Genomic DNA, 14,405 nt, shown 5'->3' with positions numbered 1-14,405 from the left:
CTTAGCCTGATAAAGGCCAGTGCTTGCATGTATATATCAAAATCTGTCACTAAGTGACTGTTAGACTTAACCCTATAAGGGTCAGTGGTTGTAATAATGTACAAAATTGTGCCCCATATTAACATAACATACTACTATATACATACATGGAGTATCAAAAGATCATGTACACATATCTATAATATTCTGCATTTATCCGTACAAACGATAGGCTAACCACAAACATAAAAATAACAACACCGTAATCACCCAGTAAAAGTTCCACAGCCGAACTGTCACCCTATCCAAACACCAGTGGTGGTAGGCATCTGACTGCTGCAAGTTCAGTACTATCTGATGTAACGTCGATAAGTACTGGGTCACGTCCCTCCTCTCTTGGTTAATGTTAGCTATGGCTATCGAGTGGTCTATCACACGGTCAGTCAGGACAGCCATCCAAGAGTTGTTTCCTACGTTTGGGAGGTCAGGGCGAGGGGTAGGTATACTCAATGAACGGGAAGATGAAGTATCCGCCCTAGTACGTGAAGGTCCTCCCCGGTCATGGGAAGATCTGAATGGAATCGAGGTAGGCAATCGGGGTTACCCGAATACGAGCAGTCTGTCGGACTCGCGCAGTAGCTGAAGTCGTCGGCGACAGGTGTATAGGTGGAGTGGGTGATTGGGCTACTCTAGCAGGTGAACGATACTGACTGTTAACTTCGTTTTGATCCCTGCGTGGTGACCTGGGGGGATAACTATCGCATCTGTAGCCGAATAGATCAGGAACATTCCTGGGTAGCTCTCTATAAATAACTTCTTCTTCCACCTCCTCCTCCGGTTCCTCTTCTGGGTCCTCCTCTTCTGGATCCTCCTCTGATTCTTCCTTGGGATCCTCCTCAACAGAGATTACCGATTCTTCTTTCGGTACGTAGTCGTTATTCCTTGACATGACTCTGCACAAAGGTTAGTTATAAGAATAATAACTATTGCTAACGCTAACTATCGTCGAAAAGATTAATTAATTAAACCAAATTTAATATTAATTATATTATAATATAATATTAGTTTTATTAAAATTTTAATTGTTATTATTATTTAAATCAATATTGAATATAAATGAATATAATATTCATTGTAAAATTTACCGTCTTCAACAGTATCGTACGTACACGTATTCATACACCTTGTTCCAAATAAGCACGTATGGATGTTACATATATATATATACTTACCCATTATCTTTTATACACATATGTTGCCATTTTTACCTAACCACACGTTCCACGACTTCTCCCCGAATTCCCCCGTACAAGCAAGTCTGTTATTATGTTCCGGACCACAATAACTCATTTGCCCTACAAGTTCATCCCGACATCCATCAGTATATTATATTAATTTATTATTTAAATATTTCCCAGAGTTAATCGAGCCTACGATTATATTTTAGGTATCCTAAGGGATAACCTAATCCTTTATAACCAATGGCTCTAATATCAACTTCTGTCACACCCCGACTAGCATCATGCGGAAGCGTAAAACGGGAATGTAACAAACACCTCTAGTATCAACACATTGTTTATAAAGAAACATTACAAACTAATTTACAATATATTACATTTCTTTGTTCTATCATTGTTTTACAGTCTAGGTGATACAAACAAAACTAGTTCGTTAACTATACGTTCTTACTACTAACACCCTTGCCTCTATTCACATAGCATCAACCACACACCTTGGGCAAGTAACAGATCACCAAATCATTCTGATTTAGGTACACCTGAAAGCAGTTTAAAAACAGGTCAACTACTAGAGTTGGTGAGTTTCATGAGTTTCAAGAAAACAGTAATGAGTATTCACAAGTTAACACTTGTAATCATGAAATAAGTATGTATGTAAATGATGTAATCATGCTAAGCTACAGTGAAGCCTTGACTGTATGTGCTGCGTGCATCCATTTTCCACGCTCAATCAACCACTGTGGCCCATTTCCGCCCACAACATGCCCCGGTAGCTATGTCTAACACTACATAGCTTGTTTGTATAAATATGGTCATGTGCAAACGGCGCTATGTGACACGGCAACCAGGCCGATTCCGTTTGGGTTTGTCAAACCAATAGTACTATTCACAAGCCACCGGCTCGAAGTTAATCACTGTGATCGTGGGGACTTTCGTGTGTTAGCACTTAGATAATTCACATCAATACATGTTTCAGGTATATATATGTAATCAAACATGTTTTTCACCCCAAAAGTTTGTAAAACTGTTTAAAGAGTGGGGTCATGAAACTCACGGTTTAGTAGATAATCAGTACTGTATCAGCTCGTGATTTGTTCGGTCCGCTATCAGTAGTTCCTATAATCAATATTATAATGATATTAATATTTTAATATTATTATAATCTCAATACTAAACTAGGTTGTATAACTAATCTGGGTGTAGCTGGAACGCCCAGAAAGTGGCAATAGGCTTAGGTTGTGATGTTGTTCAATGTCTAATACTTAGAACTGAACTTGGCTCAGATTCTCGTTTTCTCAGCTAGGCCAAGTTGTTCGTTTACGCGTTCAGAAAACAGTTATGGGAAAATAAGTTTGGGTAACCGTATTGGTTAATAACATGATTAAGTTATAAAGAAGGATCACATATTGGGGTCCCGGATTAGCCACGGGGCCCGTTTCCGTTTATTCAGTTTGATTTGAGAAGAAACACGCACAATCCACCCGGATTGTCCAGGTTTCTCATAGAAAAGTTCGTTTTCACTTAATTAGTCCAAAAATATGATTTTTAATCACTCTTGGTGTTTTGATATTCCCGCAGATTCGCTAGTCGCAAACTTGCCGGATTTTATAAAAACTGAATTTTTTTAATATTCAAATTAGCATAATTAATTAACCGTTAATCATTAAATTATGAATTTAACCACTTATTAATTAAAATATGTAGATTTTTATAAAAATATTTCTGGAATTTATTTACTGATTTATTAATTTATAAAAATTCATTTTATCAGCTATATTTCGCCTGAAAATCGTCCGTTTACCCCAAAAAATTTCCAAAAATTCCACAAAAATTCCACAATGCTCAAATCATGTTCCAAATCAACCTGTATCAATTCCAAAATGTAAAAAGCTCGTGCGATATTCTTTTCGGCCCAAATTCGGCTATAAAAATTCAAACGCACGCATATAAACAAAACACCTTTAAACTTATCCAAATGATCCCAAAATTTATATGTGATCAAAATATATAAATCTGAGTTCCCAGAAAAATTTCATAATTTTTGAAGTATTTTAGCTATTTTTCCCAAGTAAACGTCCCAATTCGGTAATAAATTCGCCAAATATTCTCGGATGGTCGAAAAATTACCAAATTTGAACAGGGACTCATTGACATGGTCCCTGATGTCCCTTAAAATTTTCAAGGCCTAATAATATGCACATCATAACCTTAACCTAAATAGCCCGTAAGCGAGTGTTTCGGCATTACCTTAGCTGGTTTGGCTCGTTTCCGACTTTCTAATCAAGTTTTCAGGTTCTTGTGCTTATATGCAAGCTAGATACAAGTCCTATATCACAAACCAAGAAGGTTTCATCAATAGAACAGCCCTTTAACTTAGGGTTTAGGCTAGTGCACAAAAACGAACTTTTGAACCGTAAAAACGCCGTTTCAACCCTTTAAACCGTGTTTATGGCCAAAAAAGATCATGTTTCTGATTTGAAACTAGGTTTAACATAAAAGTATGTTTTTGAATGATTTTTGAGAGTTTTAGATGGTTAACTATGATTTTTAACAATCAAGACATGTTTATATGTTGTTAAACGAGTTTAAACGAATCAGAAATCGATTAATGATAAGGTTTTTACTTAATTTCTTGCTGGTTTTGGCTGTAGAAGAAGAGTTCCAGAAGTTTTGATTTGAAAATATGTGTAAAAATATCTCAAATCTAGTTTAAATGTGAAAATAAAATAAAGGGGGGTGGGGTGGCGGCTGTGGCCGGAATTCCATGGGCCCATTTTGGGCCCAGTTTGGGCCAAGTTTCTGATTTCTCAAGCCAAAATACGAAAAGCCCAGTCCAAATTTAGTTCGGGTTCGGTTTTTGGCGCGAAAAACTTATCGGGTGCGTTAAACAGCGCGAAAACATGTGTTTTTCGGCTAGTTTTGTGTAAAATTATAAATACATACTATATGTTTGTAAAAATCAAAAATATTTTCATGGATCACTTAAAACATTTCAAATAAGTGTTTGGTAAGTCTTTTTCGTCTTAATGGATGATACAATGCTTGGTTTGTAACTATCTTTCGCGTTTAAATCTATAGCGGGTAGTTAAACGAGCATGTTTTCATTTAACTTGTTTGCTATCAAACTAAGACCACATTTCTAATATTTTAGCTTGTATAGATCGTATATCACTTATAGATGCCCCCCGAGATATCTGGGTCATAACCCGACCCGTTCGATTAATCATTCGTTTGTTACGCAAAAGGCGTTTATTTGCTTAATCGGTAAATACGTACTGAGGTGTACCTTGTTTTGGCTCAAATGTCACATTCTCCCCCCGTTAGAAAATTTCGTCCCCGAAATTTGATTATTCAACTTTGTCTTTTGGGCATGACGGGGGTTCTAAATATGGTTTTGAGATTACTTTAATCACGAGCTGGATCTAGATCCTAGATGACATCCTATCGTTCGGATTCATGTTAATACAGTTATGATTACGATTAGGATGCTTGATACGTTAGTGTGTGATGTGTGTGTATTCTGGAGCGATTTGGGCAGAGTAACGAGGTAGAGAATACGATTAATGAAAACTGTTATTACTTTAACATACATTACATGTATATATAGTGATGACCTCAGTCCTTAACGAATGAGTCATTCGTTACTTTAATCCGACGAATGACCTTAGTCATTCGTTATACATTACATACGAATAGCCTTACATTCGTTGTCCCATTCGTTAATCAGGGTTAACGAATAACACTTACATAATACGAATGTGACTCATTCGTTACTAAGTAACGAACAAGCCTTACAATTAAGGCGAATGGGCTAACTAATATATTTACAAAAATGCCCTTTACATTAAAATCTAATATAATAATAATATAAAGACTGAGACGCTCGATCGTGTATCAACAAACTCCCACTCGTCTCGAGCTCTTTATACTTTAGCTTTGGAACATCTTACAACTGTTAGGTCATTACAACTGTTAGTACATGAAATGTGACAAGTGCGGGGTGTTGAACCAACGAGTCGCTTAGTCGTGGAAATTAGAATACAATATGACGAATGGGACATGCATACAATGGAGTTTGGTTAAATAAACGAATGGGAAAAATGCATGAATGACGAATGGGAAGGAAAGAAGGCAACGAATGAGAAGCATACAAGTTAACTAATGAGTGTTGTCTGAGATAACGAGTGAGGCCTGATTAACTTAGCAAATGGGGCGGATCATGTAACGAATGTGATGATGATAGCGAATGAGCAGCCTAGTATATATATAGTCTCATTTGTTTAGACAAGTTTGTTACACACATCCGATATTCTTACGAGACACCGAATTGTACCGACACTCTGCCCAAATTTCTAATGAACTTCAACGCGTCATTATTTACATCTAGTGTACATGCTCGGTCGTTATCGTTCACCGATTAGTAACGAAACGCACAGAAACATACAAGTTTTCAGTTTCGTTGATCAATATCGAGTTCATCGATCCTTATCGGAAAAAACAAGTGGTATCAGAGCTTTCGGTGCTCAATTCTACATCTAATCGCTGAATATCGTGTTAAAGCGTTAACCGATTGTGCTCGATTTTGATTCCGAAGCGTTCGTGATCTTCGTATTGAGTTTTGATTATTTCGGATCAAAATCGGTTGTTATTTTACGTATATAACTGTTTATGAATCATCTATCAGTATGTTCATGCTTGAATCTGAGTTCAATTTGATGATTCAGTGGAGTTTTTGAAATTTCCGGTGAAAAAAACCGTTTGTCTGTCGTAGGTAACCAACTTTTCCGGCGAAATCCACTATTCCGACGATCATAACAAAATTTTCCGGCCAATTCGTTTTTCTGGAGAGCATATGTTATCGATTCATCTATTGAGATAGTATGTTAATCAATTTTTCATTGTGTACGAGTTCATCGAGAAAACGGTTATAGATAGTTTAAGCATGACGTCATGAACTCCCTTGATATGAGCTTCAATAACTGAATTTTCCAGTGACGATTCCATCACGTTTTGTTTTGTTATTTTTTTTTCCGTTGATAACGTCTTGTTCTGATTCTGTGTTTGTAGTCAGTCGTATTGATTTGTTGTTTGATTCGGCTTGAGTTCACGTTACGATTTGATTCTGTATTTGATTAAAATCGTGTTCGGGTTCAAGTTTTAGCTTAATTGAATTTTCCGGTCACTTAATTGAATATTCAAGTTTTCCGGTCACTTAATTGAATATTCGTGTTCAGGTTCAAGATTTGATTCTGTATTTGAATATTCGAGCACGATTTGATTCTGTATTCACAGCGAATTTTTTTTTGAGTTTTCCGGTCACTTAATTGAATTTTCCGGCAGCATCTAACAAATTTTTCCGGTACCGGAGCTCACAGTTTCATCCTAATTCATTTTCATTATAATTCCTTTTTGCGTTTATGCAACAAATCTGCGTGTTCACTGTTTCAGTTCATTTCGGGTGTTCGACTCACATTCCTTTCTGTTCAGGTTTTGGTGTGCATTCGGTGTTTGCGTTTCAGATTTAATATTCGAGTTTTGTATTCGTGTGCATTTCAAAGTCGAGTTTGATTCGCGTGTTTGCATCTCCAAAGAAGAATTTGTTTCGGGTTTATGGTGCGCTTCAAGTTGTTTGCTGCAATATTTCAAGGTTAGTTTGGGCAATTTGAGACAGGAGTATTTTTGGAAGTTTGTTCACAAAGGTAATTTGGTCCAAATTTAAATGAGCAAAAATTATTGTTCGGATCAGATTTGCAATTGACAACGAGGGACTTTCAGACGTTTGGTTGGAGTTTCGTTGTTTGACTTTATTTGTCAAGCGGGCCTAACATTGAGGCAACATTTTAATAAGCTTAACGAGGTTCAAGTTCAGTTCTGGTTCTGGTTCGTCTGTTAAACTGGTGATTTTTGCTGCTGTTGCTACTGCGTTGTGCTGCTGTTGCTTATTTGCGCTGCTGTTGCTACTGTATTGTGCTGCTGTTGCTTATTTGCGCTGCTATTGCTACTGCGTTGTGCTGCTGTTGCTTATTTGTGCTGCTGTTGATACTGCAATGTGCTGCAATTGTTGCTGAAATTTTTCGTTTTGCTGATAAACGAGCCTAAATGAGCAAAGATTAAAAGTGCGGTTCAGATTTCTTGACTAACGATGAAGGACATTTCAGATATTATACTTTAAACGAGTATTTTGGTGATTAGTTAGAAGTTTTGAACCAAGGGGCATTTTAGGAACTCTTTAACCGAGGGTATTTTGGGCACTTACAAAAATTGATTTTGATACGGGTGAAAGTTAAAATTCAAGTAAAAGTTGAAGTCCGGCTTGAGACTAGAAAGGGATATTTTCGCCATTTCAAGGAAAAGAGTTTTAAGCAAGTGAAATTTTGATTCGACCAAAGATATCATTTCGGATCAAGAAAATTTTTTGATTCTCATTTTAGTGCTTTTCAAAGATGAAGTCGATTCATTCTTCAGTTGCTACTAATTCGATTGGTCAAACCAGTAATTCTAATAATAAGATCAAAATTCCTAAACTTACAAATAGTGCTGATCTCATGGATTGGAAAGTTCGTTTTGAAGAAATTATCAGTTTGCATGATAAAGATTTGTTGATACCGATTAAAGAAACGGAATATTGTCGTCCACTATTGAAGAAACCAAATGATGTGTGCAGTAGGTACAAACCAGAGTTTGAATGGAATGCTTGTGAGAAAGCTGAGCTTGATTGTGAAAGGAGGGCGTTTGCTACACTTCAAGCTGTAATATCATTGGTTGTATTATATGAACCTAGAGAATCCAGAGCATACGCAAAATGCCTAACTTCATATGAGATTTGGACTTCTCTTGATCGACGATATGCTTTTTTATTGCAGTCTTAAACCCAATTTTGATACATTCAAGCATTTGCCTGATGAAAGTCTAATCGTGATGATTGAGAGATTTTTAAAGCTATTAAAGGAAATGGATGAAAACAAAGTTCATGTATCAGATGAAAAGATTAAAGAGAGATTGTTTGACATTCTTTATGGTCAAGATTCAAGAGTTATTCTTGGAAAGATTGATTCAACATCATCACCTGAATCTCCGCAGACTTCAGCGGTGACTGATGAGATTTCATCTATAGAATCTTTTGATATTGAAGTGGACGAAGATTGGTTAATGGATTTGAAGAAAGCTCATGTTGATGATGGATGGTCTATGCTTGCAGATGAGATATCCAAGACCACTTCATCAATGAATGTTGATAAAGATCCAAATGCGACGGAAATTATCATGCCTACCCAAGTGAATCTTCTTGATAATCTTTATGAATCTTATAATTATGTGCCAATGTCACCTGAGATATCTTCTAAACCATCTGATTCGTTCATTTGTGAAACTTGTGCTAAGAAATTAAATTCATCTGTTGTTGATGAACCTCAGAAAATTGATTGTTCTCAATGTGGTGAATACAAGTCTAAACTTGAATCAATTCGTCACCACAAAGAGCAATTAGTTTTTGAATTAGCATGTATTCGTGATAACTATCGACAAATGGCTGAAAATAATAAAAAATCTAAGGATAAGATTGATGCCTTGTCGATTTGTAATCATGACTTGAAAGCACAGGTTGGATGTAAATTAATAATCATTGAAAAGCAGTTTCAAAAACTTTTGGAATTGAGAACCAAAATAACTGAGCTTGAAAATGAGGGGCTGGAGTTAAAGAATAAACTGGATAAATTTAGAAATTCATCTTTTCTACTCAATGAAATCATTGAAGTAAACAGTAATCACCAAAAGGGTGGTAAAGCTGGTTTAGGGTTTGTTGAAATCCCTCCTCCTTTTAAATACGATTACACCATGCGACCAGACACGGTAGATCTAAAAGAAGTGGACATTGACTATCCACTGACATTAGATCATCCTGTGACTGTTAGTAAGGTTAACATAATCAATGAGGAGAAAGTTAAACCAGTGGATCCAAAGAAGAAAGAAACAAATTGTTTAACTTCAAAATCTCATATTCAAAGCAATCTGGTTTTCTATCAGACTAATGATGATATTCTTATTGAACATGTGGTCGAACCAGTGGTGATTCACAAAAATGAAAATATACCTGTTGAAAATCATATTCTTTATGAACCACAAACTGCTGAGAAATCAAAAACTGTTAAACCAAAATCGATTGTTACACCAAAGACATGTGAGAAGAAGGTTGTTTCTGAAAAGATATCTAAATCATTTTCAGAACTGAGTGTTAAGGGTAAAAACTGGAAAGTTTATAAATTAAAAGTTATTGACAAGATGTTTGCTGATGAGCTCTTTCCGATAGCTCTTGTTAAACCTGAGTGTGTTGAAAATGTTTATAACTGTGATCACTCAGATTTTCTTAATCGTGATGTATCTGTGATGCCTATTGGGGAAAAGACAAAGTTAAAATCAAAACCCCAAAAGGAATCCAAACCAGTTTTATTTCAACAGAACAGATTTGTCAAATCTACTGGTTCCGATGCATTGGAAAATTTTGCACAGTGTTCAAATCTTGAAATTTTCCAAAAGAAGAAAAGTGAGAAAATTCAACCCTCCGCGTAATCTTCGACATGGGTTGAAATGAGAAAATGTTTTTATTGCAATGTCAAAGGACATTTGATTGTTGATTGTCCATATAGGAGAAATCTCAAATTGCCAGATGCGTTTAACAAGTTTTCATTAACTTTTGGGCAATTTGAGATACTTGAACAAAAAGCTAAACAACAAAGAGTTTATATTAATTCACTGTTAAAGTCTCCTGAAACATCTCACAGTTCTGATAATGTTATATTTTTGAGACAACAAGCAGATAAACCGTTACCAGCTTGGAAACCAAAGATTCCATCAGCCGTTGCTGATCATGTTGAGGATACTGGTCGACCTAAGACTATGGTCTGGGGGTTCCAGTTTCTCATTAAATTATCTAGTTTTTGTGCAGGGATATCTAAGAAGATCTATCAACGTTATATGGATTGTTGCTAAATCAAATTTGGTGATAGTGGATTATCTCGGCATATTGGTTTTGTATAGATTGATTTGATAAGATATTTGCAAAGATTTAAAATTCATAAAATTTTCAATCGACAAACTTGTTCATCATTCATTTTTTTAAAATGCAAGATTTCTTTTTGGTTGATCTTCAAAAGAGTTATCCATGTTTGAAGATCGTTTTCATTTTTCGTTATTTTCTACAAATTTTTTATTATTGTTTATATTTTTAGGTGGAGAAAATAAGAAAAATCCAAAAATATTGTGTTTTTATGTATGAAAAATATAAAAATACAAAAATATGTTGTTAATTTTGAAAAATATAAAATCTGATAATCGTGATCCGACGTATATGGGAAATGATAGTACATTGACTTAGCGGACCTAACACATGAATAAACTTGACTAAAAAGTGCCGTAAGATCAATTGCATGATGTGTATGATAGGTTTAACAGATCGTATAAGTGCTGAAAAGATATAAACCTAAATGCTTGCCAAATCTAGTGGTGTTACATCTTAATGCATAGTTAATATATGTATTAAGTACCAAAAAGTTTAAAGATTGCTGTGTGTGCATGTGTTCAGTTTGCAAAGAAATTAAACCTATTTTTTTTTTATTTTGCAAAGAAATTTAACTTCATTTTTCTTTATTTTTATTCAAATCTTGGATCCTCTCCTACACGATAAGATTATCCCACCTGAGGGTTAAGATTTGGATATTCTGCTTTATTTTCTTGGTGTTTCGTATAAAATCTTGGACTTTCTCCGCACGATAATACGGGATTATCCGAATTGAGAGTTAAGATTTTATGCAACTTCAACTTATTTTATCTTTTTATTTTTGTTAAAATGGAACCTTATCTGCATGTAGTAATAGCGATCTTAAGGTAAAATTTTAATTTTCTGCTTTATTTTTTTTTTATTATTTTTGCATGAGTCACAGCTAATCAATTTAAAGAAAAATGAAACACGTACATGTGAAATTCACTGTATAAGAGATTTAAAAATTATGTCTGACAGGTGGGATCCACATAAGATTTGTGGTTAATTGAACCTTAATACGTATCGTAAAGTTACTGAAGGATCTGTATAAAGTTTAAAGTGGACAATTATATATGCAATCATATTTGGGTTATGTGCATAACAATGTCGAAATTGAAGTGTAGCCTAGGACGTTAGTAGTCAATATGATCCCATGTCGCGATCTTTCTCACAAAAATATGTACTGCTTACATTTACTGCTTTATTTTCTTTTCGTTATTTTGAGAAAAATGCAAAAAGATTAGGTGTGTTTTGATATAAATTTTGAAAAATCAAAAATAGTTTGGGTGTGTTTTAGCTTAAAGTTTGTATAAGCGAAAACGATTTTTTTCTTTCCAATTTATTTTTGATCTTCCAACAAGCGATATGCATTTTCAAATGTTTTTCCGTGTTAAAAAAAAATTTGTTTTCACCATTACGCATTCTTATTCATACATTTTATGCTCAAATGCCAAATCAAGATAAACATTACAGTTTATTGATGGAATGTGTTGATTGATTGCAGTTATGATGAGAGTGATGATTATTCAATCTTTGAACCTTCTCAAGATGGTGAATTTAAGGTATGGCAGATTATTCGAGTTAAGGAGAGTGAAGATGCTGATCGTGTGTACAAGAATGATGTTGATAAAGATTGGAGACGTACAACTAATGCCAAGGGGGAGTTTGCTGATGCATTGTTTACGTGGCATTACATGTATAAAGACACAGGTGAAGACCAACTGGAAGCGACAAAGACTAAAAGTTAAATCAACTCCAGCAATTGTTAAGGGGGAGTTTGTTAGTACATGAAATGTGACAAGTGCGGGGTGTTGAACCAACAAGTCGCTTAGTCGTGGAAATTAGAATACAATATGACGAATGGGACATGCATACAATGGAGTTTGGTTAAATAAACGAATGGGAAAAATGCATTAATGACGAATGGGAAGGAAAGAAGGCAACGAATGAGAAGCATACAAGTTAACTACTGAGTGTTGTCTGAGATAACGAATGAGGCCTGATTAACTTAGGAAATGGGGCGGATCATGTAACGAATGTGATGATGATAGTGAATGAGCAGCCTAGTATATATATAGTCTCATTTTTTTAGACAAGTTTGTTACACAAATCCGATATACTTACGAGACACCGAATTGTACCGACACTCTGCCGAAATTTCTAATGAACTTCAACGCGTTATTATTTACATCTAGTGTACATGCTCGGTCGTTTTTGTTCACCGATTAGTACCGAAACGCACCAAAACATACATCGTGCGTTTTCAGTTTTGTAGATCAATATCGAGTTCATCGATCCTTATCGGGAAAAACAACAACTATGTGTCTTGAATGCATAGCAAACCTGAACGACTACCTGGAATTGCATTGCAAGATCATAGTCGCTTATGTTAGCGAATCGGATCTGATTGTGGAATAACGCATCGTTATCAGACTCCGATAAGTTAATGAGCCACATGGGATCAATAACATGAATGAACTGTGTGTTCAAACTAGATCCCAACACAATCATCGCTTCGCTCGTTCTGTTATCGTACTATCATCTCTTGAACGACGTTAACAAACTCCGAGGGAATGTCTTCATCTGGGCCTTCTTTATAGTCTTTGGGGGCTTCACCTACAAAATCATCGTTCTCCAACCGGTGCGAGGATCGATCTCGTCGATGTACTTGTGAGTTGGCACCTGAGGATTGAAGAACTTGAAACCATAATGAGTTTTGTGTAAGAGATGTTCATAGAACCACGAGGCCCACTGGTCTTTACCCCGATTCACGAATGGTCGGTTGGCCAAGGTTCTCACATCCCAACACGGCATCGTCAAAACGTCACGTATACGTTTAAAATAATATAACTCGTGTTCCCACTAGATCACGTATACCTTAAGTTCCGAATCATACAGCCACGCCACCAAATCACCTTTCACATTCTTCGGGATCTTGTACTTTTTCATCTGGTATGCAGACGCTTTGACCTTCACTTTTCGGATTTCTTCTTGCTCGTTATAGCGAAGTATCTCGATCATCTTATTCATCCTTTTGACATTTTGCTCGAATATACCATCTAAAGCACGTTTCCTCTTCTTCTCGTTAGCTGAAAGATGACTGGTCTCGGCTTCTTTATTCCGCTGATCTCGTTCTTGTCTAATACGTTCCTCTGTCGCTTCGAAATGTTTTGTTGTAAAGAATGGAATACCCAAATCAGAAATATTCTGTAAGACCCCGAATCCCGGAAATCCAATAGTTGGTAATCACATCCACAATTTCACAAAAAATTTAAAACCAAACGATTCGATTTTATTTAAAACAAGTTTAGAGTAAATAATAGCAGAAAAAGTGTAATTATTTAAAGAAAATCCCAAACACGGGTACAAGTGTCCAAAAATCAAATATAAATAAAATATCTGTTTTATTTGAAATCCTCGACCAGAAATGCCTTCAACCTCCCGAGTAGCATCCAGCACGTCCAAGCGGTATCATCCACTTCTTAACCTGAAAGTCAATCTAACATACACACGAAGTCAGCTTGAGCTGAGTGAGTTCAAGTTTTAATAATAGACAATTAAATAAATCATTCCAATGGTTTTAAAACTGTAAACGGAAATATATCATTAGATCGTCGCATTTAATAAATAATCATCCTTACGTATGAACATCTCTATACGTGCATTCCTATATATATAAATATATATATAACATTCAATAATAACATTCAGGACCGAGCACACATACAACCCAAACACGTAAGATCCGATGTTGATCATGCCACACGAGCCTCCCCCCTCACGGGCTTTTCAGGGCCCGCCACAGGATTTAAGAACCTGAGTCGTATAGTTTGGCCCGGCCAAGATCACCATTCAATAATAACATTCAGGGCCGAGCACACGTACAACCCAAACACGTAACATTCGATGTCGATCATGCCACACGAACCGCCCCCCTCACGGGCTTTTCAGGGCCCGCCACAGGATTTAAGAACCTGAGTCGTATAGTTTGGCCCGCCACGATTACCATCCATCCGCATGCAAACATGAAGTAGGCATACGTAACATTCCGTAGTCGATAACGACTACAACATTCGCCAAATATTGGCCATACAATAATATATATACATACACACATTCTATAACATTCCAAGGCCTACCAATACTCGCAAGCC

Source organism: Bidens hawaiensis, unplaced genomic scaffold, assembly GCF_021521415.1.
Source record: "Bidens hawaiensis isolate Kalapana, Puna unplaced genomic scaffold, B.hawaiensis_p1.1 tig00006521_1, whole genome shotgun sequence".
Lineage (NCBI taxonomy): Eukaryota > Viridiplantae > Streptophyta > Magnoliopsida > Asterales > Asteraceae > Bidens > Bidens hawaiensis.
This window is presented reverse-complemented; position numbering follows the sequence as displayed.